At 45.2% G+C, this 22,667-nt stretch overlaps 1 protein-coding gene across 1 annotated transcript in view; it reads left to right on the top strand.

The window, feature by feature from the left end:
• The first annotated feature begins 665 nt into the window (after positions 1-665).
• LOC127000560 (centrosomal protein of 19 kDa-like) overlaps positions 666-22,667 on the top strand; it is a 41,879-nt gene continuing 19,877 nt past the window's right edge. The window contains exons 1-2 of the mRNA XM_050864380.1: positions 666-818; positions 18,302-18,456. The gene's annotated coding sequence lies outside the window, so the exon portion shown is untranslated. The remainder of the gene's footprint in view (positions 819-18,301; positions 18,457-22,667) is intronic.

Consider the following 22,667-nt stretch of genomic DNA (forward strand, 5'->3'; position numbering starts at 1 on the left):
GGCCTTATCATATGTTTAAGAATATGGCCCCAATGCCCCGCTGTCTGACGTGCGAGGTGGCTGAACCCTCCGTGAAGCATCCGCCCGCTCATTCTTTTCGCACTGACTAAATGACTTGACTGACTGACTGAGGAGAAGCTGCAGGCATGTCGTGTGGCGTGTATAGCGGGTGTGGGATGCAGTTTCCTCACTCAGCAATGATTATTCAGCCCTGCCTTCCTTGCCCTCCTCTCCCTTCCGCTACTGGCTAAATGACTTGCGTGACTGATTAAGGGGAAGCTTCAGGCGTGTCATGTGGCGTGTACAGCGGGCGTGAGATGCAGTCTTCGGTCTTTGGCAATGATTATTCAGCCCTGCCTTCCTTCCCCCGCTCTCCGCCCCGCCATTAGTAACTGCACAAGCCAAGTGTCTCGTCTTGCTCGCCTCGTTTGCAATTTCCGACGCAGAAAATAACGAAAATGACCTCGGAAACGTATTTATGGCGTTTCTCATCTTCCTAGCTGTAGTACCTCATCTTCCTTTACCCTATATGCTGACTTACATATACAGGTAAGTGCATGCTTTTTGAGGTGTAAATGATTAAATAACAACCTCATTATCCTCTGCTTCAGATTCACGAGGCGTTCGAATCAGACGGATCGGTTCGGGTCGGCGAATCTGCGTACCTCAACCTCAGTCAGTCTCCGCCCGGAAAGGAGGGATGCTGCTGGTGTCTCTGCTGTCTGTGCTGTGACTTTGGGTGTTCGTTGAGGCTCCAGGACGTGACAGTGACACAACCTGAGGAAGTGGCGATGAAGTGGAGGCGGCAGCGGTGACAGGTATGATAGCGTTCTTTGAATCTAGTTAATTAGTAAGTTGGTGCCCAGGTATCCAGGTGTTATAGGTAATGTGTGTGTTAATGATGTAATGTGTATAGATGGCGGAATAATGGAAATGTATAGATGTAGAGGGACAGCTGAAGGTACGGAAAGAGGAGGAAGAGGAGGAGGGAAAGGGTATAGAGTGGACGGAGGGAGATGGGGAGGTGGGGGGTTGGGGGGTAAGGTTCCAAGTGGCGAAGTGAGGGCGGGGCTCACTTTTTGTCACGTCTGTTTGTTTGCAAATTGTAGACAAGCGGAGGGCCAACAACCGCGGCTGAGACCTTTTACAAACACTCACGAAGACCTCACTCCTGCCTACACACACACACACACACACACACACACACACACACACACACACACACACACACACACACCACTCCGTGGCGCAACTGGTAGAACGCTGCGCTGCCAGGCTTCACGGGCTGACAGGGCGGCGGTTCGAGCCCGCTCAGGCCGGATTCTTGCAGTTGATTAGGAGTGGTTACTGTCCCCCCTTGAGCAAGGGGGATGGGGTGTGTGGTGTGTGAGGTCCTGGCAGTACCCAGAGATCGACGATAAAGAGCACTTGCTCATGTCGGGAGGGTACCTGCTGGCGATTACGAGTCCACCACGTGATCAGGCCGGTGGTGAATTACACACACACACACACACACACACACACACACACACACACCTATAGCGTATAATGTTCCTCAATCAGCTAAGTGAGGCCAACTTTCACCTTTATGAGAGAGAGAGAGAGAGAGAGAGAGAGAGAGAGAGAGAGAGAGAGAGAGAGAGAGAGAGAGAGAGAGAGAAATGGTATATATGACACAGCTATCTAAGTCCTTATACTGTTTTACACGAGATACATATATTAATTATTTTTTTCTTGACAATTAACTGCACGTATTTTTATTTCCGGCGTTCATATCCCAAAATTCAACATAATTATACATATATCGTAATTCTGTCTAAGTTTATCGTCCGCCTCTCGTATCTGTTATAGTTTTCAGACCTCCTTGTGGTATCGTTATATTTTACAGTAAAGGAAGCAGTTCAAAGGGGAAAAAGCGGAAAAAAGCCCTCTAATCACTTCCCCTATAGAGCCTCCTTACTCGCTTTCTTAACCATAGATATTTCCGTAACTTCGCCCGTCGCTTTATTACACAATTCTCACCTACAAGCTTCTACTTCGCCCTTGATGACTCCCCTTAATCCGCCGTACACAGCCCAACACTCGCCAATCATCATTAAAAAGTCATTTCTCCTAAACCCAGAACTCTACAAGTGATCACTTAGCAGCAATAATCAGTGATGTATAGGTAATAATTTTCTTTATCAATATCTGTGAGTGTGTGTGTGTTGGGGGGAGAGGGAGTGTGTGTGTGCGTGTGTGTGTGTGTGTGTGTGTGTGATGACAGCCGTGGCCGCCCAGCCGAGCGTGCCAACTAGCCTTTGTGTGTGTCTCCTCCACTCCAGTTCCTTTTTTATTCATTTATCTCTTTGTTCGTTCTTTTCCCGCCCCGCCGTGCTCACTGCCACGTCAGGAGGAAGGCGCCGTGGCGGAAACGGGCGTGCGCAGGGACCCAAGAATTCTGCCCCGGTGCCGCCTTCTTTCTCTTCTCTGGCATGGGCGTCGCTTCTGTTGTTGATCTTTTTTATCCTCGTTATCATCAATATTCTTCTGCTTCATCTTTATCACTCGTTCTCTTCATCAACACTACTTCTTTTATTTATTTTCCTCGTTATCATCAATATTCTTCTTCTACTTCATCTTTTTCTTTTATTCCTTTTTTATCCTCGTTATCATCAATATTCTTCTACTTCATCTTTGTTATCACCCGTTCTCTCTTCATCAACGCTGCTTCTTTTATTCCTTTTTTATTGTTATCATCAATATTCTTCTTCTACTTCATCTTTTTATATCAGTCATTCTCCTCATCAACACTGCTTCTTTTATTTATTTTTTTTCCTCGTTATCAATATTCTTCTACTTCATCTTTTTTTATAAATTGCTCTCTTCATCAACACTGCTTTTATTTCTTATTTTTTCCTCGTTATCATCAAAATTCTTTTTCTACTTCATCTTTTTTATCACTCATTCTCTCTTCATCAACACTGCTTCTTTTATTTCTTTTTTTTTTCTCGTTATCATCAATGTTCTTCTTCTACTTCATCTTTATCACTCATTCTCTCTTCATCAACACTGCTTCTTTTATTTCTTTTTTTTTTCTCGTTATCATCAATGTTCTTCTTCTCCTTCATCTTTATCACTCATTCTCTCTTCATCAACACTGCTTTTTATTTCTTTTTTTTTCTCGTTATCATCAATGTTCTTCTTCTCCTTCATCTTTATCACTCATTCTCTCTTCATCAACACTGCTTCTTTTATTTCTTTTTTTTTCTCGTTATCATCAATGTTCTTCTTCTACTTCATCTTTATCACTCATTCTCTCTTCATCAACACTGCTTCTTTTATTTCTTTTTTTTTCTCGTTATCATCAATGTTCTTCTTCTACTTCATCTTTATCACTCATTCTCTCTTCATCAACACTGCTTCTTTTATTTCTTTTTTTTTCTCGTTATCATCAATGTTCTTCTTCTACTTCATCTTTATCACTCATTTTCTCTTCATCAACACTGCTTCTTTTATTTCTTTTTTTTTCTCGTTATCATCAATGTTCTTCTTCTCCTTCATCTTTATCACTCATTCTCTCTTCATCAACACTGCTTTTTATTTTATTTTTATCTTCGTTATCATCAATATTCTTCTACCTCATCTTTATCACACTCGTTATCGTCATCACCATTATTCTCCTTCTACTTCATTTTTGTATCACTCGCTATCGTTATCATCAATGTCCTTCTTTTACTCCATTTTTTATATCATCCTCGTCATCGTCATCAGCCCCATTCTTCCTCTTTTATTTCATCTTTTTATCACCTTCGTTATCGCCATCAGTATTCTTCTTCATCATCATCATCCAGTATAAGAACTTGTATGTGTAACTGACGCTTCTTAGGGCCAGTGTGACGGAGATGAGCACCGAGGCCACGCGTATAGCTATAGCGTATGCCCCTGACTTTACCTTCACTTCACCTTTGCCTTTATTTAACTTTACATTGATTAACTTCACTAACTTTACCTTTATATTTAGCTAATGGAACGTAAGTATGGCGGAGGTGAGAGGTTAGTGGCGGACAGTGATCAGTGTAGTTAGTGGGAGATCATAGCTAGTGGGCTGTGGTTAGAGGTATGATACGTGGTTGCAGTGGTATCTATATATATGGTGGTTAAATAGTTAGTGGTTAGTGGTCAGAGGTATGATACGTGGCTGTGGTGTCTCGTATGCATTGTTATATACAGTCTGGATAGTGGTTGAATAGTTAGTGGTCTTTTTTTTTTTTTTTACAGCAGAGGAGTCAGTTCAAGGGCATAAAAAAGGTAAGAAATGTGAAAAAAAAGCCCGCTACTCACTGCTCCCATAAAAAGTTAGAGGAGTGGCCGAAAGATAGGTCAATTTCGGGAGGAGGGGTGGTCTGTGGTTAGAAGTGGTTACATTGGTTGCTAGTATATATTGTCAGTCTGAATAGTGGTTAGTTAGAGGTGATTAGCTGCTGTAGAGGCTAAATGCGGACTGATTAAAGGCTAGTGTTACCCTTTTTGCTGCTGAACTCTCCTTTCTATATTAATCTAAATTTTTCCCCTCATCATTACACCGCTCATTAATAACCTTTCCTGTACTCTGATTATCTCCCTCAAGTCCTATTTTTCACCTTTCTTTCCTTCTTTTCCCCTACTAATCGTCGTCGTCTGTATCCCTATCCTTCCCCGCTTTCAGGCTTATTCATAGCTCTCATTGACAACAGGCTTTAGCTTTACTGTCTTTTATAGTATTTCTCAAGCTGTCCTTTAATCCACCTGGCTCTCCCGTGATCCCATTCCTTAATTCATATCCGTCAGTGTCCTTAATCACACCTGTAGAGATGTTTTGCCTCTTAAACTTACCTTCAGATATGTTTTTCTTTTTTGTGTGTGTGTGTTTATCTATAGCCTGTTCACATACATTCTCGGTCACTCATTGTTATCCTTCCTATACGTTCACCCCAACATGATTCAGACTCTTTTAACCCGGTAGCTGCGGGGACCATGTTTCTTTAAAAGTCCCTCTAAGCGAGAAAAATGAGAAAAAAATCATCACTCACGCAAACCATTTCATAATATGTATCAACGTATTTGTGATCAGTTTATGCATCATCTAGTTTTGGGGTCTTTACCATGACACAAATTTGGCCCGTCGCTGTACACGGTAAAGCTACAAATTTTGCCCCGTCGCTGCTAACCTTCCAACTTCGCTCCAAAGACTACTTAATATATACTTAGGAAGTCCGTATTTATTCACTCGCACATTATCCTCACGCCCCTTCATATTTCACTTATACATTTAGACCAGTCTCCGTCTTAACCCTTTTTTTTTCCTTCTATACCAGTTTATACAAAGAGCAGTCTCCGTTTTGATACAATTTACCATCTGTACTTACACTATACCTTATCCTCCTACCTTCTACCTTACACCCATACATTTGTCGATAACCTCAATGTTCGTTTCATATAGGCAAACCCATCCTTACTCACCTTCCTTTACCTGCATCTTCACATTGTGTATACCTCACTCGCCTTTTATTTTTAGTCGTATTCACCTCCAGATTCACTTGTTTTTTTTCTTTTCTCTCTTCCCATGTTCTCTCACAGCCTCACATCCTAACTCACCTTCCTTTACCTGCATCTTCACACTGTATATACCTCACATTCACCTTTTATTTTAAGACGTATATACACCTCCAGATTCACTTGTTATTCTTCCCTCTCTCTCTTTTCTCTATCTCACACACACGCACACGCACCTTCGCCTTTCATCGTCCCCCTCCCCGTGCCACTGTCCTCTATCTCTCTTTCTCCCTCTCTCCCTCCCTCCCTTTCTCTCTTGTAGGAGCAGGAAAAGATTTGCTGCATGTTTTTCGCTCCCGCCGGAAAATAAATCCCCGTAGCCTGTCTGCCCGGCTATTGTCAGAAATCGTTTCATCGGAAGGGGGCGAAAAGAACCCCACTCTCTCTTTGTGCCGGGGCCAAGGGAAGGGAAAAAAGGGGTAACAGCGTTTTGCTTTCTTTCAGCAGATAATTTCATCGACACCACTGCGCCGCCGCCCTCCTCCTCCTCCTCCTCCTCCTCCTCCTCGGCGTCCCCCTTCCCTTCGTTTTTTTTAATTCGTTTTGTTTTTTGGTTTTTGCTTTTGGTTTTGTTTTATTCCTGTTCCTAGTGTATGAGAGAGAGAGAGAGAGAGAGAGAGAGAGAGAGAGAGAGAGAGAGAGAGAGAGAGGATCTTTCAAATCAAAATTAATGCATCAAGTATAGAAAGGAGAGGAAGGGGAAAGGGGAGGAGGAGGAGGAGGAGTATACCAGACGGAGAAAGAGGAGGAGGAGGAGGAGGAGGAGGAGTGAGTGCACCAAGAGGAGGAGGAGTAGGAGTATCGCCCCCCTTTCCCCCCCCCCCGCCCCCCGAGAGAACAATTAACCCCGGAGTAATAAGAGGGCGAGCGGCGGTGAGTCACACAAAGCGAGTCACTAATGAGAGCGAGTCAGCGCGCGTGTCCTGCCCAACACATGAACAACTCGGGGAATTCCTCCGTGGCAACTCTCCTCGGCAGTGTTGAGAGCTTGCAGAGGACACAGAGACGCCCCCCCCCCACCCCAAGTGATGCCCCCCGTGCCCCCCAGTCCCCTCCACCCCCTCCACCCCAGCCCCATCTCGGCCCCGTCCTCCACTAGCCATCCGCGTCCCCGTCCCACTCTCCAAAACTCCGCCTGTTGACAATCCCTTCCCAAAGAAACAATTGTTGCCTGTGTGTCTTCCAAAAACAACACGATAATTGCTTTCCGCATCTAACAGACGAATGTAAACTGATACTCGTCGGGGGCGTCGGGACACACGGCCGCGCGCTCCTCCCAGGCGAAATTCAGACCAATGGAGACGGGCGAGGAAGGGCGAGATTGCAGGGCCCGCGAGGAGAGAGGGTTCCGCCTTTTAGCTCGAGGGCGAAACCACTCGGCTGAGAAACTTGACAGGCTGCGCGAGTTTAGGTGGGAAAAGCAGAAGAACCAATGGGATGGCCCGTCACTTTGGGCCCAGACAGTCCTTTGAGCTACGTTAACTTTTGATCACTTTTCATGCGCCTCCAGGGCTTCGAATTTTGCAGTGAGTCTTCCCGCGCGATGGCAGCATCTAGTGAGGGCCTCGAGGACGCGGTGATTTCTTCTTGTCTTTTGAAATTGGACTGATAGAAGAGGTCACAAAGGCGGGAGAGGGTTGCGTCGCCAGGACTGGAGTGGTCGACTCTGAACGATACTCAATGAAGACCCTCGAACCCCACCAAGCGGGAAGGGGCATGAAAAGACGGGAAATCTGGCCGTGGTGGCGGTTGTGTCTCCTCTTGAGCCGCTCCCCAAACACACACCCACACACGCACATACACGTACACACCATTACTAATTTGAATACACACCCTGTTTAGCCGATCAATTATCCTTAACCATATTGTCGTTCCCGTGATATGGAGAGCTGTCTTGCTGCATGGAGAGGGCGCCGGGCAGGAAGGGATGTTGAGAGGAAGGAAGAGGAAGGAGGAGAGAAGCAAGAGATAACGCGAGACGAAAAGAGAGAAAAGAGAAGAGGAATAAGATCGGTGCCTTGGGATTCTTACCACCGACGAGCTTCCTGTAAGATACATACCTCCAAGACTAAGAAAAGAAGGAAGGAGAAATAAAATGTTTGGCTCCTGGCTTCCAGAGAGATGAATATACTGTCCGTATCACGTCGGGGCGAAGTCGGCGGGCAAAGCTTTTCCATTTATAACAAAAATAAATATTCCTCCTCATCCCCCCCTCCTCCTCTTCCTCCTCCTCCTCCTCCTCCTCCTCGGGTCTTCTCACAATGGTACGGCAAATAGTGGTAATGGAATGTCAAGTGTTGGAATGGAAGTTCTGCGGCTTCCCAAACAGGATTCAGCGGCCGGCGAAAGTCAAACTCGCATACTCAGTTTTTGAGGCGAGGCGCTCGTTTTGGCGAGATAGCTTAGGATTACCTTCTGCTGGACGGGGCTTGCAGGGCTTCAGCCTGTCGTTTTACACGTTGCCAACACTCACGCACACGACCGCGCGAGACACACCTAACACCAACAGGCATGGAACAACGAAAATAAGTACAGCATGCAGCATAATGACAGTCACAGCACACACGCTCCTTAAACAGATATATTAACAACAGCAGCGACAAGAACAGCATTCAGTAAGGGGACGGGAACACCACACAAGCTTTCGAAAGAGATATTAAGGACAGCAACAACAATAACAGCATACAGTATCGACAGTCACAATACACACGCTTCTAAAACAGGCACATTGACAACCGCAACTAAAACAGCATACAGCATAGTCAATCACACCACACGCTCATCAAGAAAAGACCTAACATTAACAGCAATAACAAAAGCAATATATATTTACATTCGTCGTCGTCACGGTCATTCCTATTGCAAAAGTATTTATGTTTAGAGCTGTATTCTCATATTAAGCTGTCATAACAAAGCTGAAGGCGAGTTTGTCTGTCTACATATGACTAATGGCGATTTAATATTGTATTTTTCTCTTCTCTTTCGTTAATAACTTGGTTGCGTCAGAGCTTGCGTCGGTCAGGCTTGTGCGTGTGTGTGAATGATCGTTTTCCGTAATTAGCGTAACTTTTAACCCGGTAGTTGCGGGGATCGTGTTTTTTAAAGGCCCCTCTAAGCGAATTAAAGAGAAAAAATCATCACTCATGCAAACCATTTCATACTATATATCAACGCATTTGTGATCAGTTTATGCATCATCTATTTGGGGGTGTTTATGTCATGGCAAAAATTTAGCCCGTCGCTGGAACACGGTAAAGCCACAAATTTGGCCCCTCGCTGCTACCGGGTTAACACCTTCTTTTTGGCAGCATCAAGACAGTTCTCCATCAAATATTACATCCAATCTTTCGGCATCCTTGTGTATCCCTCTGTCTTCTGTTTGTAGGATCAGTGCTCAGTGAACTCTTTTTCTCTGTGATTTTATTTTACCCTTGAGCTGCTTCCTCTGGTGTAAGAAAGACAGTCCGCCTTTCCAACGGCTTTCTGTGGTGATCTCAGGAATAATAACTGTCATCTTTAGAATCAGTTAAGTGCTGTCTTGTAAATGTTATCTCCTCCTCATCAGCGTTATGAGGTTGGTTTGGTTTGAACAATTATTCTTTCTTGTATTAGTCTGAGCTCTCCATAACTAATTGCTTTCATATTAAACTTTACCTCCTCATTTTCCTGATTTGTCTCGTATCACTCACTCATTTCTTCGATATTTCTGTCTTTCTTTCTACGTCAAAACTCGTATCTCGGCTCTTTTATATATGCTTGAACTGTGTGTGTGTGTGTGTGTGTGTGTGTGTGTGTGTGTGTGTGTGTGTGTGTGTGTGTGTGTGTGCGTTGGAGTGACAAAGTAAGCCACTGATTAAAGCCAGTCACACACACAGGCCGCCGCCAGTGCTCGTGAGCGGACACACTGCCGGAAATTAAGTGAAGATCCAGGTTTAGTAATTAATCGATAAAATGCTTGGATGCAGACACGGAGCGGCTCGCGGGGATCAGCCGTCTCGCGAAGCTCGGGCTCAGCCGTGGGGACGCTTAAAAATGTAAAACGTTATCATTACCGACGCGTTGAGAGTGTTGGGGGAGGGGGAAGGGGGAGGGAAGAGGGAGAGGTTGACTGTGTGATAGTGGGAGGGGTGGAGGGGAGAGTTTCTGTGTGGGAGTGGAGGGAATGTGCGTTTGCGTTTGCGTGTAGCGATAGTTACATATAGATAGATAGATGGATAGATAGGCAGGTACATAGATAGGCAGATAGATGGGTAGAAATAGAAATAGCTAAAGGGACAAAAAAGAAAAGATTGAAAGAGAGAAAGAAGATCGAGAAAAAGGATGAGAAAGAAAAAGGAACTGTATAAGTATAGTGAATCTCTTCCAGTTCTAAGTGATGTTAAAGGATGACTTCTGCTGTACTTGTATTTTCTCCCACTCTAGTAATGTATAAACTCTGTGTTTGCTTGGTTCAAAGGATACATTAAGCTCCCGAGGCCACAGGGCGTTTGTATATCTCAATTGTTACATAATAATACAATGTGTCACTTATTGAAGCAGTGATTTCCTCCGGTATTAAGTGCACCGTGTTGTTAATTGATAGATGAGTAATAATGTATACACCTCAGTCACTCAGTCGCCCCTCCCCGCCGCACCGCCCGCCACCATCACATCCACGTCAGGTCCCGCCCCTCTACCCCTTTCGTTGTGGGAAGTTCTCTGGAGACTTTGGGAGTAGAGGTATAAATTAGCGTGCTTGCAGGAGGACCTCTGATAGTTTGGGAGGAAACTGGCGATCCTTCTACATGTTACCTATCCTAGTCCACTACTACTACTACTACCGCTACTACTACTACTACTATTTTTACTACTACTAATACTGATACTAATACTAATACTAAAACTAATGCTACTTTATTTTTATTCTTTTTTCGTTGCATTTTCACGGGATCACAGTATGACTCAGACCCGCCTTTTTAATCAAGCTCTTTACTGAACAAAACGTGTTATCAGAGGTGTTATCTGAGAGAGAGAGAGAGAGAGAGAGAGAGAGAAGGGGGGTAGGCGGGCAGCTAATGTGGACTTAGCTGGCGGGAGGTACTGGAAGGAGGGGGGAGGGAGGAGGTGAGGTGTGAGGAAGAGGAGTGGCTTGTGAGGGCAGGGTGTGAGAGAGAGAGAGAGAGAGAGAGAGAGAGAGAGAGAGAGAGAGAGAGAGAGAGAGAGAGAGAGAGAGAACATAAGAACGTAGGAGTCTACAAGAGGCGCGGTCGGCCTCTACAAGGAAGCTCTTGTGAACCTAAGCTTCTGTGAATTTAACCCCACCTATATAACTATCCCTGAATTTATCTAATCTATTTTTGAATGTGACAATTGTATTGGCAACATGACTGCTCAGCCTGTTCCACTTATCTACCACTCTGTTAGTAAACCAGTTTTTCCCTATGTCCCTGTTGAATCTGAATTTATCCAGGTTAAACCCATTACTATGTGTCCTATCCGGTTCTCTTACCGTCAGAACCTTATTAATACCCCCCTTCTTAAAGCCCTTCATTCATTTATAAACCTCTATCAGTCACCTCGCACCCTTCTTCTTTCTAGAGAATGCAAGTTTAATTGTTTTAGTCTTTCCTCGTATGGCAAGTTTCTTAACCCCTGAATCATCTTAGTCATTATTCTCTGTACCGATTCTAACAATTTGATATCCGTCCTATAGTAAGGTGACCGGAACTGAACCGCATAATCAAGATGAGGTCTAACTAGTGCTAAATATAGCTTGAGGAAAACTTCTGCGCTTCTGTTGTTGACGCTCCTTAAATGAATCCCAGTACCCTGTTTGCTCGATTTCTAGCTTGAATGCATTGTGCCCTTGGACAGAGATCACAAAGGAACACAAAGTACACAAAGGAAGAACAAACAACAGCAGACCTGCTGGTCCTAACTAGGCTGTTTGTGACAAGCTACACTAACTATCTAATCAAAGGTGGAAGATGAAGGAGAGCAAAGGCGAAGGCTCCTCCCCACCCCCCCATCCATCCAGCCAAAGCTGGCAGGAAAGGAAAAAGAACCATGCAGCATGGAAAAACTGCATGGGAATTATGTAGGAAAGAGGAAAGAACTACCATTACTGCTACCACTAACCGGGCGATAAAAACGGACAAGGACACCAGTATTCGAAAGAACTTAACATTATTACGACAATGAGTAATATCTTAGCTGCTGGTTGGATTCAAAGTTGGATTCAAAATACTTGTCTAATCTATTCTTGAAGGCCGTAACTGTTGTACTATCAGCGACATCACTGGGTAGAGAGTTCCAAACATTAACAACTCGATTGAAGAAGAAGTGTTTAGCTTCGTACGACGAGAATCTTTTACCACTTATCTTCAAATTGTGATTTCTTCTTGTTCTATTTGATCGATAAATTGTAAAGTAATCTTCCGCATTAATATCACTGAATCCTTTAAACATTTTAAACATTTCTATTAGATCGCCTCGCATTCTTCGTTTTGGTAGGCTGAATAAATTTACTTCTTTAAGCCTTTGTTCATATGACAAATTTCTCAACCTAGGAATCATCTTTGTTACTCTTCGTTGAACCCGTTCCAACTTTTCTATGCCTTTTTTTGTAATAGGGAGACCAAAACTGTACACAGTACTCTAGACGGGGTCGAACCAACGAATTATACAGTTTTAATATTACTTTTTCCGATTTATTATTAAAGACTCGTCCGATGGAGCCAACCAATTTGTTTGCAGTTTTAACAACCTCTGAACAATGCTGACCGGGCTTTAAATCGCTTGATATAGTGATTCCAAGATCCTTTTCTTTACTTACTGCAGAAAGTTGTTGTAAAGAAAAGGATCTTGGAATCACTATATCAAGCGATTTAAAGCCCGGTCAGCATTGTTCAGAGGTAGTTAAAACTGCAAACAAGTTTTTTTTATCAGAGCTCACTAACTAACGAGAGAGAGAGAGAGAGAGAGAGAGAGAGAGAGAGAGAGAGAGAGAGAGAGAGAGAGAGAGAGAGAGAGAGAGAGAGAGAGAGAGTCCGAAGGGGGGTAGGGGGGCAGCTACTGTGGACTTAGCTGGCGGGAGGTACTGGAAGGAGGGGGGAGGGAGGAGGTTAGGTGTGAGGAAGAGGAGTGGCTTGTGAGGGCAGGGTGAGAGAGAGAGAGAGAGAGAGAGAGAGAGAGAGAGAGAGAGAGAGAGAGAGAGAGAGAGAGAGAGAGAGAGAGAGAGACAGACAGACAGACAGACAGACAGACAGACACAGAGAGAGAGAGAGAGAGAGAGAGAGAGAGAGAGAGAGAGAGAGAGAGAGAGAGAGAGAGAGAGAGAGAGAGAGAGAGAGCAGCTTCAGGTCAGGTTTAAGTTACATGTTGACGCAGCTGCCCAGGTAAGGCTCGTATGCAGGCCTTCTAACACCTCCTTTCCCTTCCCTCTCCCCCTTCTCCCATTTCCTCCCCTCCCCTCCCCTCCCCTCCCCTCCCCTCCCCTCTCTTCCCCTTCCCTCTCCTCTCCTCCCTTTCATCTTCCCACTTTCGTCCTCCTGTTTCCTCTCTTTACTCCTCTTATCTCACTCATTCATTTCCTCTCCTTCCCTTTATCCCTTTCCTCTTCCTTCTACATCCACCTTTTTTTCTTTCGTTTTCATCACCATACATAACTTTTTTTTCTCTCTCGACTCCCTTTCCCTTTTTATCTTCTTTCTACTATTTTCTCCCCCCTGTCATACTTTCCTGTCGTTTTATTTTTATTTTATTTTTTTTCGTTTTTTTTTTTTCTCTCCCTTCATTCCATTTTTCACCATTGCACTTCACTCCACACCCTCTCTTTCTCTCCTCTGCATCCCTCACCTTCCCCCCACCACCACCACACACACTTCAGTCTTCCAGCACACTTCCCCCAATTTTTCCTCCTTATCCTCCTCCAGTCTTTTTACAGCCGTCTCTGCCTCCCCTCCGTCTCCCCTAAATGCTCATCCCTCCCCCCCCTGTGTTCTTGCTTCCCTTTTTCTGCTCTCTCAAGATGTCTCCCTTTCCCATTTTCTTTCACACACACGGACACACAGACTAGGAGGCATCGAAACGAGTTGTATTATACAAGTCTTGGGAGGAGAAGAGAGAAACGAACACCGAAGTTAAACTATACGAGAAGAAATAAAGAAACCACAAAGACTGAGGGTCATATTCTTAAACATTTCGATGCCAAGTTCACAGATTTGACCAGGCTTTCATAAGAGTCTTGTGTATTTCCAGGGGTAGTTTTATGACCCTGGTGGTAGTTTAACGCTTCCTCTGTACCATGAACCTTAAAAACTCTCATTAGAACCCGATTGATCTCATCTTTGGCCTTTGGAAGTAGTCGATGTGAGCGGCGAAAGTGTCTGAAAATATTAACCTGAATATTACCCAGACCAGGAACTGAACTACACTCTACTATCATCACTCTCCGTCCACCACCATCACCCAACACCGAACTTAAACCATACGAGAAGAAATACCGAACTGCACTCTACTACCATCACCGTACGTCCACCACCATCACGACAACGCCATCACTAAACGCCAAACTTAAACCATACGAGAAGAAATAAGAAAGAAACCAAAAGAAGAGCCCGCTGGAAAGACTGAATATCACCCAAAACCAGGAACCGAACTGCACTCTACTATCACCACTCTACGTCCACCACCATCACCACGACAACGCCATCACCCAACACCGAACTTAAACCATACGAGAAGAAATAAGAAAGAAACCAAAAGAAGAGCCCGTTGGAAAGACTGAATATAACCCAAAACCAGGAACCGAACTGCACTCTACTACCATCACCGTACGTCCACCACCGCCGCCACGACAACGCCATCACCGCCACGCCGCTCCAGTAAGCACCCACCTTCGTATATACATCCAGACACGCAGTTGAAGAGGCAGGTCACGAGGCGAGAGAGAGGCAGGAATCGCCATTATAGCCCCGTCCTCACCACAAAAGGCGGACAAATTGAGCAGCCACTCGTCTCGCGCCCTCCACACCTCTTCTCCGGCTCTTCCCGCGAACCCCCAACTTTCCACGGATCAGCGCTGGAAGCCTGGAAACGCCCGCAGAGAGAGAGCCCGTGATTGCGTCCTTTCAGCGGGGTGACGGTGGAGTGGCTCTGCGGCTGCCACGGCCATTGCGAGACGAGGCTCCTCACTGCTGCTGCTTCTGGTCCTGGGTGCTGGTGGAAGTGGAGGAGGAGGAAGAGAAGGATGAGGAAAAAGATTTGATGATAGTTGTGATGGTAGCAATGGTGTGGAGGAAGACGAAGAGGAAGAGGAGGAGAATGAAAGTGCTCAGATGGTAGTGTTCGTCATGGTGGTAATAGTAGTAGTAGTAGTAGTAGTAGTAGTGTGGAAGAGGAGAAGAAAAAGGAAGAAGGTGGAAAAATGAGCTGATATGGTATAGTGTTCGTGATGGTAGTAGATGTTATGAGGTTGTGTAGAGGAAGAAGAGGATGTTGTCGGCTATAGAAAGTTGAGTTATATAAATAATGGTTACTTAATATGGCGTCTGTTGTGGTATGATTATAGTTTCTTTGTGGAGGATCATGAAGAGGAGGAGGAGGTGAATAGAGGAAGAGTTCAGGTGGTCGGCGTAGAGATTGTTTAGCTTGTGGCTCGACTGTATTTTTATCTGGCTTCTGATAGTTGTCCTTGTGGTTATAGTATTGACAGTGATTTTTTTTTTTTTTTTTTTTTTTTTTTTTTTTTTTACAGCAAAGGAGACAGCACAAGGGCATAAAAAAGGAAACAATAATAAAAAATAAACCGCTACTTGCTGCTCCTGTAAAGAATCCGAAGAGGTGGCCGAAAGGCGGGTCAGTTATGGGGATAGTAGAGGAGGTGACATTAGATAGATGGTTTTCGTTACAGTCTCAGTGGAGGTGATTATAGTGACATTGACGGATTAAATATATAGAAGAGGCGACATTAAATGGACACTCATGCAGTTACACACAAACACACGCACTTACATCCCCCCCCCCACACCCACACACATCACAAGGAAATCGGAGTCGTGTGAAGTGTTGAAAAGTCGATAAACAGATAAGCCGCGCTAAGCGAACAAAGCAAACAGGAGGAAAAAATACGACGAAAAACGAAGGAAAAGAAGATGGAAAAAAACATCGCGAAAGCCGAGTCATTTCGTCGCAGAGAAAGAATTCGTGTTTTGCAATTTCTTTGTAGGAAGCGCACGCACTGAATCTTCTTTTTGTTGTTGTTGTTGTTGTTGTTGTTGTTGTTGTTGCTGTTGCTGCTTTAGCTATTTCTTTTTCCTTCTCAGTTTTTTTCTTTTCCTCTCGTTATCGCTTAAACAATAAATCATATTCACCCAAAAATTTAAATAAGAGAGAGAGAGAGAGAGAGAGAGAGAGAGAGAGAGAGAGAGAGAGAGAGAGAGAGAGAGAGAGAGAGAGAGAGAGAGAGAGAGAGAGAGAGAGAGAGAGAGAGAGAGAGAGAGAGAGAGAGAGAATGACACTGCGAATGAAACTGTATAATTTATTCTGAAACTAACTTAAGGTGTTGACAGCTGGTGACCCCCTCCTCCACCTCCTCCTCCTCCTCCTCCTCCTCCTCCACCTCCTCTTCCTCGGCGCCTCTCGACCTCTCCATTGTAATAATAAAGAAGGTGAAGTCACGTCTTTTTATTTGCATTTGCAGCGTCACAAACCCGTGTGTGTGTGTGTGTGTGTGTGTGTGTGTGTGTGTGTGTGTGTGTGTGTGTGTGTGTGTTTTAGAGAGAGAGAGAGAGAGAGAGAGAGAGAGAGAGCGTCTTTTTGGCTGTATTATTTGACTTTATTTTTTACTTTTATTGTTACCAAATTTTACTTTTGTTTCATTTCCTTTCATTTAACAAACGCCTCAACTGTGAATAGTATTAATTACACCGTCAAAATAATAATAATTGTAGTCTCTCTCTCTCTCTCTCTCTCTCTCTCTCTCAATGTGGTAAAGTCAACACGTTATTCTCGCCGCCGGAAAGCGTCACAGTGGGGCTTGGCGAAGCGGGGCGGGGCGAGGCGAGGCGAGGCGAGGCGAGGCCAGGAGGGTGCGGGGGAGGGCTAGGGAGTGGCTGACGGGCCTGACGGGGCTGATGGGGCTTAGGCGGCGTCGCGCGGGAAGCCCCTCAAGCCCCTCAGCGGCGTCTTGGTGGCGACAACAACAGCTCGGTGGACTGGAACCGCGCGTCGCTTCATCTCTTGTCTGGCAAATCCTTTCAGTCCCGCCAATCGTCGCCTCGCCCCAGATATCCGGTTTCCGAGTGTTTGTGTATTTGGGAGTCCCGCCGCCACACACACCGCCGCTAAACGCCGCCTTATTCAAACAATAATTGGACTTAAATGGAGTTTGGTTGTAACTCGATTACAATAACAATGGACAGCCGCTTCCCGCCTCTCGAGAGCGTTGCCACATCCCACGCCGCGGAGGGACGGCTGCCACCCAATGTCAACACCTCGCATTCACTCTCTCCGTATAATCCAAAAGACGCCGCTAGAATTTTACGTTCCTCATCACCCTCATCACCGTGACGGCCTTGGGTGTGCGGACTTGACTCTCAAATCTTAAAGGTGTAACTGAGGTGTAGTAGAGAGGGTGAGAGAGGCATCCAGCACGGGTTGCTCTCACCGCGAACTTCTGGCACTGAAGGACTCGGAAGGGGAGAGCCGTCAAAGTATTAGGACAGCGTGCGGCGGAGTTAGCCTTATGTATCAATACTCCCATTGTCTGGCGCTCCCTCACGGCGGCGGCGGAGGGGCGGAGGGGCGGGTGGGTGGGTAGATGCGTGGTGGTGGTTGAGGCTACGACTCGAGAGCTCAAGAGAGAGGAGAAAGTAGAGCCTAATTAGAGTAAGAGAAGCGGAATAGGAAGTGGAAAAGATGATGACGATAATAAGGTTGAACTAAACACCTATATTTAAGAAAAGGAAGAGCTTGAAGACGATAAGGGGCAAAAGGAAGAAGAATAGGAAGGATGGAAGGATTTTTTAATTAACAAGCGACAGTAGATGAGAAAGATAATGACGATAATAAGGTTGAACTAAACAGATGTAAGAAAAGAAGGAGCTTGGAGATGATGAGCAAGAGGAGGAGAGAGGAGAGCCTAATTAGAGCAACAGAAGCGGCAATAGGAAATGGGGAAGATAATGACGATAATAGGACTGTGGAGGAGCCTGAAGATGAAGAAAAGTAGGAAGATGATAAGAGAGAATGAAGGAGAGAGTGGGAAGGAGGAAGAGGAAGGAGAGTAGGAAGAGTGGAGGGAAGAGTGACGAAGAGGGCAGAAGGCGGTAATATTATCAATAAAAACGCCGTGGACTGGAAGGCGAGCAAAAGGCAGAAAATTGGACCCCTCGCTCGTGACACTTGGAGAGACGGACCCATTGATGGCGACGGGGAACGATGCGGCTTTTTTTCTTCTTCTTCTTCATCATCCTTTATTTCTTCCTTACTCATTTTTTGCTTATTTCTTATTCCTGTTTTTTTTTCTCCCTCTTCCTCCTCCTTTTTTCCCTTTTGCTTATACTTCCTCCTCCTGTTTTCTCTATTCTTTCCCCTCTTGTTTTCTCGTTTTATCTTCTACTTCTCCTGATTCCTCATTTCTTCTCCTTTTTCCTCTCCTTACTTATCCCTGTACCTCTTTTCATCCTCCACCTTTTTCCTCCTCCTCCTCTCCACAGGTTGATATTTAATGTTTCCCCTCTTGCAGAAGACTGAGGACGAAGGAAGAGGAAAAGGAGGACTGTGAAGGTCATAATGTGGGCTGCTTCGGGACTTGCACTGACGGCCTGCCTGTGTAGCGGTGGCGGCGATGGCGGCGGTGGATGCTTGGCTTGGACTGGTGAGAGGAGCCAAGCGGATGAGGTCAGTACTGTTATTCTGATTCTTCTTCATTTTCTTATTCGTATTATGTTGTTGTTCACTGGCTGTCCTATCGTGCTGTTCTAACGCTAAGAATGAAGAGAGTTTACCTTATTCTTATTCATATCATGTTGTTCACTGGTTGTCCTGTCGTATACTCTTCTAACGCTAAGAAATTATAGAGTTAGCTTTATTCTCATTATTTTGTTCACTGGCTGTCCTGTCGTGCTGTTCTAACACTGAGAAAAATTAAAGAAACTTCGTAATAAATCTGCTTGTCTTTACATTAATATTTTCCGTATTGTTCAAAACGTGCAGTGGGATTCGACATCCATTCTTTATCCTCCTCCTCCTCCTCCTCCTCCTCCTCCTCCTCCTCTTGCCATAAGCCTGGACACTGCAAGATGTTTTTCGCGGCAACACACGATTCATTCCGCCGTCTCAGGTGACTTGAGTGAAAGGTAAAGAGCGTCAGGATCAATATTTACCTGCGGGATTTAGGTGTGAGCCGCGCGGGTGGTGGTGGCGGCGGGCGGGGTGGGCGGGAAGGGCTCAGCACACCGGCACACCTGACTTTGGACAGGTGTGGGGGCGGGGAGGGGAAGCTGTCACTGTGTAGACCGTCCCCGTCCTGTCCCCTTCCCGTCCTCAGCCGCCCTTTGTCAGTGTCTCGTTCCCGCTGCAGGGTTGTCAGGTGGTTGTCAGGTCACGGTCTGTCCCCAAAAGAAAGGAAGCCTCTGTCCCTAAACAAACGAAAACACTATCAACGAGCAGTATAATCCCTTAGAGGAAAACAGAGGCTTAGTAGGATGTGGACTCTCATCATGTAAAGCCAAAACTGATAGTGTATACGTGGATGTGCAATGTTCCCTTTTAATAATATACAGTTTATATGAAAAGGGACATCCAGGAGAAAGAGATAAGGAATGGGAAAAACGTGGATAAGGGAAAAATAAACTAGTGGATGGGGTGTAAAGGTGGAAGAAGGGTTTGAAAAGGGGGATTGTAGAAGGAAAAGACAGAGTGGAAGAAAGGAAAAAGAAAAAATAATTGGATTTGATAGGGAAGAGAAGAGGAGGAGGCTGCATGAGGGAAAGATGAAGAAAGAAAAAGATTTGAGCGGAAATGTAAGAAGAGATGCTAGGAGGGTCGGGAAGAGGAGAGATAAAGAAATATGAAGAAAGAAAAAAAGCGACAAAGATTTATTTAGTGTGAAGGTGGAAGAAGGAATTTAAAAGGGGGAGTGTAGAAGGTGGGTGTGGATAAGAGATAAGATGTGTGAGGGTGGAAGAAAGTGGAGACTCGATGGAGGTAGGTGTGGAGGAATATAGGAGTGCTGGAGGAGCCGTGGAGTTGGAAGAGGAGAGTGGAGGGAGTGGTGGAGTTTGGCGTAAGTCGTGGAGGGGTCGTGGAGTGGGCGTAGGAGGTGGAGTGGGTGGAGTCGTGTGCCGTACGTGCTTCTCCAGGCGCTAGGAGGATCAAGGCGGTGGCGGTGGTGGTGATGGTGGTGGGGCGGCGGTGGTGGTGATGGTGGTGATGGTGGTGGTGGTGGTGGTGGGCTAGGGGGGGGAGGAATACAAAGGGTTCTGAGGATCTACACAGAATTATACGTTTACGGAAATTGATTATTCACTGTTGAAGCCAGCCGTGTGTGTGTGTGTGTGTGTGTGTGTGTGTGTGTGTGTGTGTGTGTGAGGGCTTTGAGTTTGCTTCAGGACACACACACACACACACACACACACACACACACACACACACACACGTTTGAGTCCTTTTACTTTTTTTTTTAGTAAATTAACAACAAATTTTGCATCGTTTTATTTTCAAGCGAATAATGCAAGAAACAAATAAGCAAATAAAACTTGTATGACATAATAAATCACCCACGCAAACAAACAAACAAAAAAATAAACTGTATTCACACTAATAAGTTAATAAAAATAAAACCTTGAACTAGAAGCGAATACAATAGAATAAGTCAAAATGATTTCAAGCCATCTCGATTACGAAAAAAAGGCTTAGATTTAAAAATATATAATAGAATAAATAAATATTTAAATACATCATTGCCGTATAATTATGTATGTCAGTCTTGCAATGTTTCAGTAATAGCGTTCATTATTATTGAGGCAAGCGAATGTATTAACTTCAAATGCATGATGTAAAGAATGAAGAGAGAAAGAAAAAAAAAGAAAGAAAAAGTAGACAAAGGTGCATGTGATATGGGAATAGAAGAGAAGACGGAAGGTGGAGAGGGAAGGGGAGAAAAGGAGAGGAGAGGAGAGTTGAAGGAGGAAAGACTGAAATTAAGGGAGAAAGAAAGATGTGAGATGAAAGGGAAAAGAAACAAGAGAAAGATGAAGAAAGAAAGAAAAAAGGGAAGACGTGATAGAGAAGAGAAGGCTGAATAAGAGAAAAAGAAAAAAAGAGAAAAAGGAAACGACAAAGATATGTTAGAGAAGAAAAGAGAAAGAAGCTGCACAAGGGAAAGAAGAAGAAAGAGAGGAAAAGTAAGAGCAGATGAGAGAAGGGTCGGGAGGAGGAAAAAGAGAGAGGCGGAGAAGATGAGATGAGATGAGGGAGAGTGGGGGACGCATGGAGGGGAGGAGGGGAAAGAGGAGGATGAGGGGGTCCATGAGGGTAAGGGGGTGGGGGGTGGGGGTGTACCGCTCGGCCTGGCATCAAAGCAACACTGCCACACAACTTTATTAACTTTGTCGCAAAATTTGATCATGAAAGTTTACTGAACAGGCTAATGACGCGCCTTCACGACAATATGATATACAATGCCCCTTTTTTTCCCTCGCTTCCCCCCTCCCCACCTCCCCTTCCTCTCTCACCCTCTCTCCCTCTCTCTCTCGTAGTAAGAATGGGGGGGGGAAAAATCAAGGGAGGGAGACTGGGGAGATAGGATTGAAGTTGAGATGTTAGTGGTGGTGGTGATGGAGGTGGTGGTGTAGTGGTGTTGACCGGAGATAAAGATGGTGGTGGTGGTGGTGGTGCTGATTGTGCTAGTGTAAGAAGTGTTACGAGTGGCGGTGGTGATGGTGAGTGATGGTAGTGGTGGTGGTGGTGGTGAGTGATGGTAGTGGTGGTGGTGGTGGTGAGTGATGGTGGTGGTGGTGGTGGTGGTGGTGATGGTGGCGGTGGTGATAGTTAAGGCGAAGAAAATGAGTTTTAAGAAAGTTTCCACCTGCATTCTTTGATCATCGGTGTTCAGGTAAAATTTGAAGCCCCTCCACCTTCACCCCCTCCACCTCCTCCACCACCACCTCCCACCACACCACACTCCACCCCCACACACGACAGCAAATTATCGAGAAAGAGAAGCAAAAGAAACATGAAGAACAGCTTTCCAGATAAAACCTTTGATAACTGAAACAAACATCAAACTACCCAAGAATATATATATACTGTGTGCCCAAAGTATACATGTTATAAAAGTAAATATGGCAGTAATGTGGTTGACGAGACACAACGAGCATATATATACCTCCTGTATGCCTCCTTAATGACAGCAAGGTGGTGGTTAAGGTCAGCAATATCAAACCCTTCCGCCGCTTACATCAACTATTCTCAAAGGCCGTAAAGGAGATCAGTCGGATTGTAATGAGTTTTTTCACTTACACAGTACAGAAGAGGGGTCAAACTACCACCGGAAAAATAAAACTACCCCCGGAACCATAAAACTACCCCCGGAACCATAAAACTACCCCCGGAACCATAAAACTACCCCCGGAACCATAAAACTACCACCGGAACCATAAAACTACCCCCGGAACCATAAAACTACCACCGGAACCATAAAACTACCCCCGGAACCATAAAACTACCCCCGGAACCATAAAACTACCCCCGGAACCATAAAACTACCCCCGGAACCATAAAACTACCCCCGGAACCATAAAACTACCCCCGGAACCATAAAACTACCCCGGGAACCATAAAACTACCCCTGGAACCATAAAACTATCCCCGGAACCATAAAACTACCCCCGGAACCATAAAACTACCCCCGGAACCATAAAACTACCACCGGAACCATAAAACTACCCCCGGAACCGTAAAACTACCACCGGAACCATAAAACTACCCCTGGAACCATAAAACTACCCCCGGAACCATAAAACTACCCCCGGAACCATAAAACTACCCCAGGGAAATGCCCACAGCTCCTATATGAAAGCCTGGTTGAATGTGTGTGCGTGGGCGCC

This window comes from Eriocheir sinensis, chromosome 2 (assembly GCF_024679095.1).
Source record: "Eriocheir sinensis breed Jianghai 21 chromosome 2, ASM2467909v1, whole genome shotgun sequence".
In the NCBI taxonomy this organism is placed as follows: domain Eukaryota; kingdom Metazoa; phylum Arthropoda; class Malacostraca; order Decapoda; family Varunidae; genus Eriocheir; species Eriocheir sinensis.